Here is a 12,297-nt window from a genome sequence, read left to right on the forward strand (position 1 = left end):
CCAAGAGAAGGATCAGAGACCATCATCCGTCTTGTAACAGAAGATAGACCATATCGCCCACCACCGAGCAGCAGCAGCAGCAGCAGCAGCACACTACGTTATCCACTTATATAATTTTCCCATTCATGTTCCACTCCTCCCACCCCTCTCATAAACGTGACCAGTTTGTAGAGTTCTGCTCTTATATATATATATATATATATATATATATATATATATATATATATATATATATATATATATATATATATATATATATATATATATATATATATATATATATATATATATATATATATATATATATATATATATATATATATATATATATATATATACATATATATGTATCTAGCAGCGGGGGTAGTGGGTGATAGTGGTGGTGTGGGTGATAAGCGATGGTAGTAAGAAAGCCTTGCTCGGGTCGTCCACCTCCAGGTCCCACTCCACCCGACCGATACGGTAAGCTTAATTTCAGGTTACATTTACTGATGGCTTTTACAGGCTGTTCTATTATATGTTTGCAATGTGTGCATTAAGTACATGATTTTGATAGGTATATAACGGTAATAACTGATGATATCACTATAGATACTCCAACATAGCAATATGTATGATATATTTGCAGCGTTCCCCCCTCCTGCCTCCTGTACAGTACCGAGGCAGTCTTTACTGGCTCGATGCACAGGTGCTCGCCTGTCTGTGTAATTAGCTCAGTTTGCTAAGATCGACCACTAGTCTTCCTCTTTACGACTGGTTGATGTCGTTGTAACTTTGTCATTTCATTCACCTTTTAATTCCTATTTCTTTGCTACATCAACACTAAGTTTTTCTAAAGTATCATACTCAGCTGGGTGCTCAGTGTGCACCTTTGTCCCATATTCAGTCTGTCCTTGTTTATTCCGTTAATGCCCCAAGATACTATGGATGTCGTAATCATATTTCTTCTTTTAACAGAGACATAAACTCGCTCAGCCTTTCCTTGTTTCTGATTCCAGTCTCCAGCGTTAGTCTGGAAGTACAACTTCGATCTTCTAATATTTATTATTATTATTATTATTATTATTATTATTATTATTATTATTATTATTATTATTATTATTATAATTGTCAAGCATCTTACGTATATTAGAGGGAGAGACAAAATGGTATGAAGCTTCACACATCGATACGGATTAGAGAAACCTTGCAATTTTCCTCTGCTATCTCTTCATTACCTACACTTCAGTTATATAAGGTACGTGTGTTGTGTCTCGTGTAACAGCATTGCAAACTCATTCTTGATTCTCTTCTTTTTTAACGTGGATCATCTTTCGTTCAAGTAGTTTCGTTGCGCCTTTTGTTATGGGTATTATTGCATTAGTTATTAATGCTAATCTGTAATATTTTGCTTAAACATCATTTATTATAATGTATCGATATAACACGTATTTTACAAAATGTATGAAGCCAGCGTTAAAATAATTCTGAGAGGAAAGAAATTATTAATGCTTAAAATTAACCATGACACATTTGAATGCCCTTGACCATACATATTGCGCACTCTTCATGTAATGTTTCGTCCCCTGGTGAGAAACAGCACTCCTTCATCCTCAACACACACACACACAGCCTGAGGGTAACAAAAACAACAGCACTTGTAATTTATCTGTCTAGTAGGTGGTGGCAGGTGTGTGGGCGGCCTGCTGACACCCGCCTCCCCGCCCGTCACCTCCACTTAGCTAAGGAGGTAGGTACCCTTGGTACTACATTCGTGGGGGAGCACCAAAGCTATAGGGAGTCATACAGCGCTTAGGAGAATACTTTTGAAGCTGTCGTGCCTACTGAATTCATAATGGATTGCTTAACAATATCCTCGTCCCCTACACAAGTCTCCTAACTCGGGCTAACAGATTTCATCAACTGATGCAAAAAGCTCATCATGTGTAATGAAATATGACATGTTTCACTATGTTCTTATTATAGAGAGTAGGTAAGGTTACTTCCATCAAGTAGCTATCACAGAGTAAGTTATTCCCGCCAAAAAACTATCATATGAAGTAGATAAGGTTGCTTCTACCATGCAACTCTCGTACTGAGTAAGCAAGGTTGTTCACATCATGTAACTGTCATATAGAGTACGTAAAGGTTATTTCTGAAAGATCTACATCGCTAGACATTAGTCGAGTAGAAAAAAAAATATTTTACGCAAGTAGGTGTAACAAAATATTTTAACTTGTCCACACCTCCCGTCACCAGCCACTCGCAATGCTATTTTGTTATCGGAGGTTAATAATGTGTAAATGAAAGGTAGATTAAGCAATGTTAATCTAACCTTAAATTAATATATACTTGTTTTGTAGCTGTTGAGATCGTGCAGAAATCTGTGCATTGCAAAATGTGCGAAAACGAACGCTCTATTTGAAAGCCAGTTTGCTCGGGGTGCAGAACAAATAACAAGAAGGCAATATTTGTACAGTATACAGTATTTATGGGGATGCGTTAAGTCCGAATATGTGATGCAGCACCTGGGAAACGAGGGGTGTTCAGGTTTGCCCCTAGGTGAGACGGATCGTATATTGGTTGAAATGACTTAGTGGTACATTTCTTTTGCATACAGTAACAATAATAATAAAACCAAAACAGGCGCTAAACCTTGTGCAAATAATAGCCTAGAAGTACTAATGTTTTATGTTTTCTTGGCTGACTAAAGTGTACGTCCTCACGGTACTTGCCTACTATATTCATTTCATTAAATTTCTGATGGTACCTTTTCTTGGGAAGTTAGAGTTCAAACAACTATATAAAAAATGGTGGTAAATATATATTTTTTCTGTAATTATAGAAAATAGTGAGCATCAATAATTCACTGCCAATACAACATTCACTGCACTATATATTCAAACAAGAAACTTAAATTCATGCAGAATAAGGAGAACTTCATTTAGAAAAAAAGCAACAATTCCGTGGCTGGAATAATTAACCAAAAACCCGAACTTGAAAAGAAACGTTAGAATGACGCTTTGGTCCGTCCTGGGCCACTGTCGAATCATTGACAAAACATTCACAATGATACCATGAGTGCGGGTTTTTGGCGAAAACATTTTTTGGTCAAGCATCAAGGTAGGCTTCTTGATGCTGGTGAGGAGTTCCTGGTCCGAGGAACTGAACGTGTCCCTTCCCTTCCTTGGACTGAATGTGATTGTCTCCCATCATCCAGGTGCTGTATGACCCCTACAGGTTTAGCGCTTCCCCTCAATAATTATAATAATCGCTAAGTGGTATAACAGAGAATCTGCCAGATACTCAGTGAATTTCATGCAAATTTCATCTGCACTATGGGTGATGCTGAGCCTCATCACTCTGTGCTTCTCAGCGAGTAAAATTAACAAACACCATCAGTCGTCAGAAATGAACTGTCGTATAATATGGAGTGCCGCACTCTAGAATTCAGAGTGTGTCAGATTATTAGGTGTCTGTTTTTTTTTTTTTTTGTAATTTTTCAAACGATCTTTGTGTTACACTGTCTATGAGCGTGCGTTATGCATGTAAATTAATGGGTTGTAATTACTGTTACCTTGAAGGTAGCACCTCAGGCCCTCGGTGACGCCATCACCTGCAACACACAACACTCCTCAGTAGGTAAACAATGGCAAAAACCGACAAGTGGAAATAAAGACACGTTTCGCCCATGGCTAGGCTTTACAAGTATAAACTTTATGAAGCATGTACTTCATAAAGTACATACGTGATAACGACCAGTCTTGGACGAAACGTGTTAAAATGATTCCCTACTATTAGTACCTTAATTTCCACTGTCCTCAGTATCAAGTATTCATGTAGCAACCAAGGTTATAATTCCCAATATAACACTTTACGATAATTTCACTACCATCAAGGAAGGTGCCTTGATGTCGGTGAAGGGCTCTTGATTCAAAGAATTGGAACTATTCTTCCTTGACTTTAAGCGAATCTGATTGTCTCCCATTCATCTGGCACTGCGTGACCACTACGGGTTCTGCGTTCCCCAAGAATTTAACAGGAACTATTCCAATTCCTTGGATCACAAGCTCTCACCCACCTCTGATGGGTGAGTTAGGTAAGAATAAAACAATATAAATAAAAGTATACTAAAATGCTGAATACTAAAAACAGAAAACTACTTGTACACTTCTCTCTTCCTCTACTTTCCTTCATCCCGCCTCTTACTCTTTCCATTATCATGACAAAGCAGAGAAATATTAATGGTTCACACCCAACACAATAATCATTGCACAAATATTCAAGCAGGGAATTTTTTTCATATAGAATACAAGGAAAAGTCACCTGTTTCACCCCTGGTGCATAGTTTTCCTCAATAATAAACTCATTAAAAATTATTTTCACGGGGTGCTGTATACTTTACTGGTGAGAGCATTCAACTTACAATCTCAAGATCCCGGGTTCGATTCTGTCACGGAGAAATATATGGGAAAATTTCTTTATACTCTTGCTACCCCTGCCCACCTCCCAGCACAAAATAGGTATCCGTGTATTATTTGACTGTTATGGGTTCACTTTATGAATTTTTTTTTTTTTAGAAATCTCCAGTCCTTCTGGGATGTCATATCCTGTATATGAAAACACTCTTCTGTGATTAAGAAAACTCCGGTACCCGTTAAAAATATTCAGCGTTGAAATAACAGGCATCTGTGTAACTAATGATAAAAAATATCCTTTCCTTGTGTGTACGATAGACCATCTTCAAAAACAGTAATACCAAGTTATTATAACAGGGCTACTGAACCCATAGTGGAATACTTGATATTCTCATTGCCTCAGTAATAAAATCTCTCAGCTCAGACAGAGATTTTATTACTTGCCATAGGAAACCTATCCTGGGTGACTGAATATGGAAGCTCAAAATAGTGTTTCCATTGCATACCTCACATACAGAATAGGGAAGCACCACACTTCCAATCAACCTAATTTTATTATAAAAAGTTTCATTCCCTACTGTCACTCTTCCCTTCTCGTCTTTTCCTTGTAGTTTTTCACTCAGCCTGACCTTGTGAATGACCCTACCCTTGACCTACACTTGTTCTCAAGCTAGGCGTGTAGTGCAATTGTCGCCTGCTGGAGTAGACAGGAAAGTGCTCACGTCTAGTAATAATTACGATGTTTTACACATAGAAACGACGTTTGTGCTTCAATTTGGGGCATTATGTTTATACGATAACATCCTTGAGTAGAATGTCAGCCACAAGTGTGGCAGGTGTCTTGCGCTCCACTACACTTTGTCTCGTGTGACCCCTGAATTCCAAAAAAATGAATGGTGGTGATGATGAGGTGGTGGTTGTGGTAAGTAGCATGGTTGTGGTGAGTGGTTGGCTGTGGTGATTAATGCTTGTGATGGGTAGTGCTTGTGGTGAGTTGTGGTTGCACAGGGGTTGTGATGAGTATTCGTTGTGGTGAGTAGTGGGTGGTGGTTGTGATGAGTGATGGCTGTTACCGCTGGTACTATAATGTTGCTGCTGTTTTTACTGTTTCTGTTCAGGCTGTTACTGCTCCAAATTGCGTTTCTGCTGCTGTTATGCCTCCTATTTCTGCAATTTCCGCTTCTGCAACAAATAATGTTGCTACAAACTCGTGTTTTTTTTTCTATTCTTGCAGCACCGTTGCTGCTGCTATTGTTGTTGCATTCTTGAGGAACGCTTGGAAATAGTTTATCGAATCAGAGGGACTAGTTCTGTTTTGTGTTTGTTTAAGAGCCTTGTCGCTGCTGACAGTGATCCTTTTAAAGAATCGTGTAGCTAGTGACTGTGATCCTCTTAATCATGTAGCTAGTGACTGTGATCATCTTTTAAGAATTATGCAGCTAGTGATTGTGATCCTTTTTAAGAATCGTGTAGCTTGTGATTATGATCTTATGCAATATATTATCATCTAGTCCTTTAATATTAATATACTTAGATATTATTTCACTTCTATCTTGTATAAATAACAACTTATAAATTTTAAAATATTTCTGCCATTTTCAGTAAGCTGCCATGTTTTAAGTGGACCTGCGTGAAAGTTAAAGGGTCATCAGGTGGGAGCCATCCCTACCTCCTCCCTCTTACCCCCTTACCAACACCCAGGCCAGGTCAAGGTAGCAATAAAGAAGAATTACGACACTTTAGCGTCGTCCCTGATGGTGGCCGAGGTCACACTCAGTTAACCAAGTTATCCATGTTGCTCCTACACCTGGCCTCACCTGGTTATCCCCACTCCACTCACCTACATTAACCTGGTCATTCACTCTCTTATCTGGTTACCAACACCTTCCTTACATGGTCACTCACACTCACACTCACCCGGTTACGGACATTTTCATCTACCATTACCTGGTCAATCTCTCACCTGGTTACCCACATCCTCCTCGCCTATCATTACTTGGCCACTCGCTTTCTCACTTGGTTACTAACACCCTCTTCATCTCTCATTACCTGGCCACTAACAGGCTGGTACTATGATAGGTATCCCGTAGCTCGATCGCTACTGCACACTGAGGTCCGGAGTTCGAATCTCCGGTACGGCTGGAAAACATTAGGGACGTGTTTCCATAAGACACCTGATGTCCCTGTCCCTGTCCCTGTTCACCCATCAATATAAAATAGGTACCTGGGTGTTAGTCAACTGGTGTGGGTCTCATCCTGGGACAAAACTAACCTAATTTGCCCGAAATGCTCAGCATAACAAGAGGCTTTCTATATAGTAGTATGTCACTGATGTCAGCTAGGCCTGTATATCTTGTACATATGCTTGTAGAAATATTTATTATTATTATTATTATTATTATTATTATTATTATTATTATTATTATTATTATTATTATTATTACAATTATTATTAAAGTAGATGTTAAGAGGACTTGAACCCCATTGAGTTCAGTACTGGTCTCGACCCTGCAATGTCAGATTTTATCAACCTGGCGAAATAAAGAACAGGGCAAGAGCCAGACAAAAAAAAAAAAACCGGACACATGATCCAATTATACAAAATATGAAATAGATCACTGTCAGTGTAGACCAACTTTCCTGACCCTTAAAATTATGAACTATATTCTGGACTATAAATCTGTCAAGTTTATAAATGCTAGAACTGAAATATGAAATGCGTTGTGCACCAGGCTTAATGACGAGGTTTCCATATTTGGTTTGAAAGTACGGTTACATGGAAGGAATTCTTTGGAGTTAGTCCAATCTTTACACTGGGCAGTATCCCTTAAATGAATGAAAAAAACAAGGACTTCTTGGCCAGTAGTTACTGCATAATTACATTCAATTCAATTCAATTCAATTCAAAGTTTATTCTCTATAAAGATTACAATGTTGAATTTACAGAATTTGGTTGTTGTGTGGTTTACATGTAGTTAAATAATGATTACAGAGTGTACCACTAGAACGCCTAGCATGGCTAGGCATTTCGGGCAGACTTAGTTTAATTCTTTATTTTAAAATATTACAAATTATGAGGTAAGTTGGTATTATGACTAAGTGACTAAATACTAGTTCGTGAGTTTAGCAATGTGAATGCTTTTGTTTTGGCACAGTACATAGTTTCAGCATTGGAGTATCATAGGATTCATTATTTTAAGATTGAGATTAATATTTCTGTTTATGGTCAAATGGGTGAGTGAGTGTAAGTGTGAACCACCAGGTGGTATTCGTGTAGTTAGTTGATGGGGTGTATCAGGGAGATAAGATGTTTTCTAATGGTAGTTTTGAAGGTGACGAATGTGTCTGCAGTTCTAGAGTTCTCAGGTAGGGTGTTCCAGATTTTAGGGCCTTTGACATACATTGAATTTTTGTAAAGGTTTAGTCGGACACGGGGAATGTCGTAGAGATGTGTCTGGTGTTATTTTATGCCTGTGGGTTCTGTCACAACTATCAAGAAAGCGTTTTAGGTCAAGGTTGATATTGGAGTTTAAGGTCCTGAAAATGTAGATTGCACAATAGTAAGTGGGTGTACTGAACAGGGAGTAAGTTTAGATCTATGAAGAGTGGGGAAGGGGTGTTGCCAGGGATGGGATTTAGTGATTATTCTTACTGCAGCTTTTTGTTGGGTTATTATTGGCTTTAGGTGTGTTGCTGCAGTTGATCCCCAAGCACAAATAGCATAGGTGAGGTATGGATATATAAGTGAATGGTATAGTGTGATAAGGGCAGTTTGCGGCACGTAGTATCGTATCTTGGAGAGGATCCCAACCGTTTTGGATACTTTTTTGGTTATGTGTTGGATATGGGTGCTGAAATTCAGGTTGTTGTCAAGGTATAGGCCTAGGAATTTGCCCTCATTATGTCTGGTAATTAGAGTGTTGTCGATCTTAATGTTAATTTGTGCATCTCCTGCTCTGCTACCAAACATAATATAGTAGGTTTTGTCAGTGTTAAGCGTAAGTTTATTGGCTGTCATCCAAGTCGATATTTTGATCAGCTCCTCGTTAACAATGGTGTTGAGGGTGGCAAGATTAGGGTGAGAGATGACATAAGTCATCTCAAATCTCAAATAGATTCTCACTGTATCTAAGAAGGTAAAAGATATCAAAGCATAAACAATAAAAGTGGTTTCCATTTAGGGGTGAGCCTTGATGCTGTCGAAGGGCTCTGGATCCGGGGACTTGGAGCCACCCTCATTCTCTGATCAAGCCTGACTACCACAAATTCCCCAGGCGCTGTAAACGTGTACTTTCATCGATACATTACACTGAGTTTCCAGAGCGGCTGAGAGATGTTCCCTCTGGTGAGTGCTGAGGTTCAGTTCTGCGGCAAAACTTGACAGTTACACCCTAGGTTGAGACACGCAACGCTGGCCATCTTCAGGCCCTCGACAATTTAATCATACTCTATACAATCAACATCGGAATCTGCCACTGGGAGAGATGGGCTGAACTAGTGCAGAATTCAACAAACACGGTGATTTTTTTTTCTAAAATATTTTATTATACTATAAAATTACAATAAACTATGCTGAACATATTAAACAAAATATTATGAACTGTGATAACAAAACGTGTTTTGTAAAGATATACATATGTTGTGCCAGCTTCCGTATTAATGAGGTTGAGTCATGTTTTTCTTGTCTTTAATAATGTTCCAATAAATTATTTAAAAAAAATAATTGCGTAATTTCAAAAAAGTTTGAAAATCCTTCGAGTTTACTCTGTCGAGCCGACCTATTAATTTGACGGATTAGGAAATTCGGCAAATTTTCTTGTTCAACTGAGAAATGGCATGTGAAGTAATGGAAAATTAATATAAATCAGTCCGTCCTCTTAACCACAGACATCATGGTAATGTAAAAGTGAAATGGGTAGGTGGTGACGGAGCCTTGAACAGTTGAAATATGACTGTTTAACATCAGGCGCGTGCAGTGGGTGCTGTTGTTTGTTCGCTGGGCACTTTGTTTTAATTGCCTTTTATCCTATATTTAATTTTTTCGTTGTAACGTAATGTAGCGTACCGTCAAGTAATGTAACCCAACCTAACCTTAGAAATGTGCTGCAAACCCTACATATGTCAGACATAGTTATTAGGAGGATGGTCTGTGCTTTATAATAATTATACGTACATGTTTAAATAATAATAATAATAATTTTATTTCTACATGTACAAGGTATACAGGCCTAGCTGACATCAATGACATACTACTATAGTATACATAGAAAGCCGCTTGTTATGCAGAGTATTTCGGGCAAATTAGGTCACTTTTGTCCAAGGATGCAACTCACACCAGTCGACTAACGCCCAGGTACCCATTGTTACTGATGGGTGAACATGGGCAACCGGTGTAAGGAAACATGCCCGGTGTTTCTACCCTCGTCGGGAATCGAAATCATAAGACAGGAACCCCGATAGAAATCATTTCGATAAATTCTGCAATATTCTAGGTCGTCATTATAAAATGTCACTATGTATACCTATCACTGTACATGAAATAGTGCCAAAATCTGATAACAAATTATTTGTATGATAATAGTTTTGAATGTGGCTGACCTAAATAAAGACACAACAGACCCATGGAACATGCGCGCGCGTGCGCATACACATGCATGTAAGCATGCACACACGCAGGTATAGATGCATGCGTACACACTACACGTACAGAGACGCACCTTCAACACATCTCCAAAGCAACACCCACTTCCCCTTGAACATGGAGGACCTAGCAGCTATCCAGCGGCATGTGGCAAGTGTTCCCCGAGCACCATACCATTCTGTCACCGCCCAGCAGACGGCATCACTAAGCTTTTATACCACCAGAAGTAGTCACAGTGACTGGCTGATGGTTTATCCTCTTACCGTTGCAGTATTCAGGACCAGGCGCCACCGCTAAGATAATCCAGTGGGTAAAATGTGAGAGCGGCAACACAGCCTATGTCACCGAGGAATGGCACATAGCCACTGCTGTCAGCCGCCCGCCCGCCCGCCCTTCCTTACCTGCTTGCGTGATGGCTGTGCTTGCTAGTAAGTTACCTAAGTTAGAGGGCTACCGCCTGCACGTATATCATTAAGGTTATAAATTCACCTACACACTAACGTTCAAGAATACTTTAATTCCCAGAAATAGGACCCCAATGGAAATAAGTCACTTTTTTCTGATTTTTTTGTGGGTTATAATAATATGTTTATTTACTACAAGTACATATACATGGTATACAGGCCTAGCTGATATCAGTGACATACTACTATATAGAAAGCCCCTTGTTATGCTGAGCATTTCGGGCACATATTTATATTATGTATGATTATTGTACTTATGTGTACTTGTGCCTAAATAAACTTACTAGGAAGTGAACTCGAAATGCATACTATACAGCGAAATACACCTCTTGGTGTTGATGCCTTATGACACATAGCTGCATTTTGTAGAAAGCCACGCATATTATGTTCTTATCGAAGTTTAACAATAAAGAAACTTTATCATGGAATTCGCTTTTTAATACATTATTTGCAAGCAGTTAAATGAATTATTGCATTATGGGGAGCGCTGAACGTCCTCTCGTTCTCCGGGTCCCGTCCACCCTCTCGTATAATATATTCTGGCTCCCATCCCTTCGTGCTTCTGTGTGACTGGTTAATGGTCAAAGTCGGACCGATACGACGTCATGAGTTTCATTCTCCCATGTGCGGGTTATTTGTGTATTGAGGTTCGGACCAAGGGAAAGGGAACACAGGTCTAATTCCTTGAATCAAGATCCCCTCACTGGCATCAAGGAACCTCCCTTGACCGGAAAATCATACACCATCAATGTTACAGATATATTATGTATAAATGGCTTAGAAAACCAGCAAGTTGATAAATGAGACACTTGTGCAACATTTGGGTACTCATTTGTTGCACAAGCGTATAATTTATAAGATACATTCTGATAAATGAGACGCTTGTACAATGACTGGCGAAGGTTGATTAAGAAAGCTATATTGGATATAGTTATTTGTAGTAGGCAAAATTAGTCTTTTTTTTTTTCCAGAAAATTTTGGAAATATCCCTCACACATGAACCATGAAATGCATAAAACTAAGTTGGCAAATTCCCTCGAAGAGGGAGTCTATTAAATAATAAATTAGGACTGTCCACTTGCTGCGAAGAATTTCAGTTAACCTTCAGAATCTTCTTTCTTGGATATAACCTGATTACCTCACATTCGTAGGTGCTGTATGATCCGTAAGGGTTTAGCGCTTTCTCCTGGTAATAATTCTAGGTTTAATTCCATATAATTCACCATATAAAAGAAGCTTGTCTTATGCTTCAGTTGATAGCCACCTCAGTTCACAGACCATGACTCCATCCCCGTCACGAGTAGAAATGTTGGCCATGTTTCCTTCCACTCACTGCGCCTGTTCACCTAGCAGTAAGGAGGCGTTAGCCGACTGATGTGAGTCGCATCCTGGGGAAGAGGATTAAAGGGCCCCAGTGAAATAAGACAAACAGTCCTCGATAATAACCTGACACTTACTAACTTACTAACCGGGTTAATAATCTTAACAAAATCTGCTTCAACTTCCTTTAGTTAGTCCTCATGTGATGCCTGCTTGACTAAATAAACCAAAGAAAACGTCTGACGTATAACTTTTACAAATTAGAGATATTTATTTAGGTTCAAATAAGGAAAGTAAGTTTTATTCAGGTTAAGTTTAATTAATTAGTACATGCACACTTTATGGAACTTATTATATCTTAAACAAGCCCTTCATTTGAACAGAATTTACTTTTATTGTAATAAGAAGCGCACTAAACCCACAGGAGCCATATAGCTCCTGGAGGGAGAATAATTTGTTGGGATTAATTTAACCC

The 12,297-nt window shown here is 38.8% G+C and overlaps 1 long non-coding RNA gene across 1 annotated transcript; it reads right to left on the bottom strand.

Annotated features, from left to right (window-relative positions):
* Positions 1 to 407: 407 nt before the first annotated feature.
* Positions 408 to 10,460, bottom strand: LOC138853076 (uncharacterized). The gene is made up of 3 exons (XR_011392326.1): positions 10,302 to 10,460; positions 3,557 to 3,595; positions 408 to 1,612 (listed from the first exon to the last, which is right to left on the bottom strand). It is a non-coding gene; the product is annotated as an uncharacterized lncRNA (long non-coding RNA).
* Positions 10,461 to 12,297: the final 1,837 nt, after the last annotated feature.

This window comes from Cherax quadricarinatus, chromosome 22 (genome assembly GCF_038502225.1).
Source record: "Cherax quadricarinatus isolate ZL_2023a chromosome 22, ASM3850222v1, whole genome shotgun sequence".
In the NCBI taxonomy this organism is placed as follows: Eukaryota; Metazoa; Arthropoda; class Malacostraca; order Decapoda; family Parastacidae; genus Cherax; species Cherax quadricarinatus.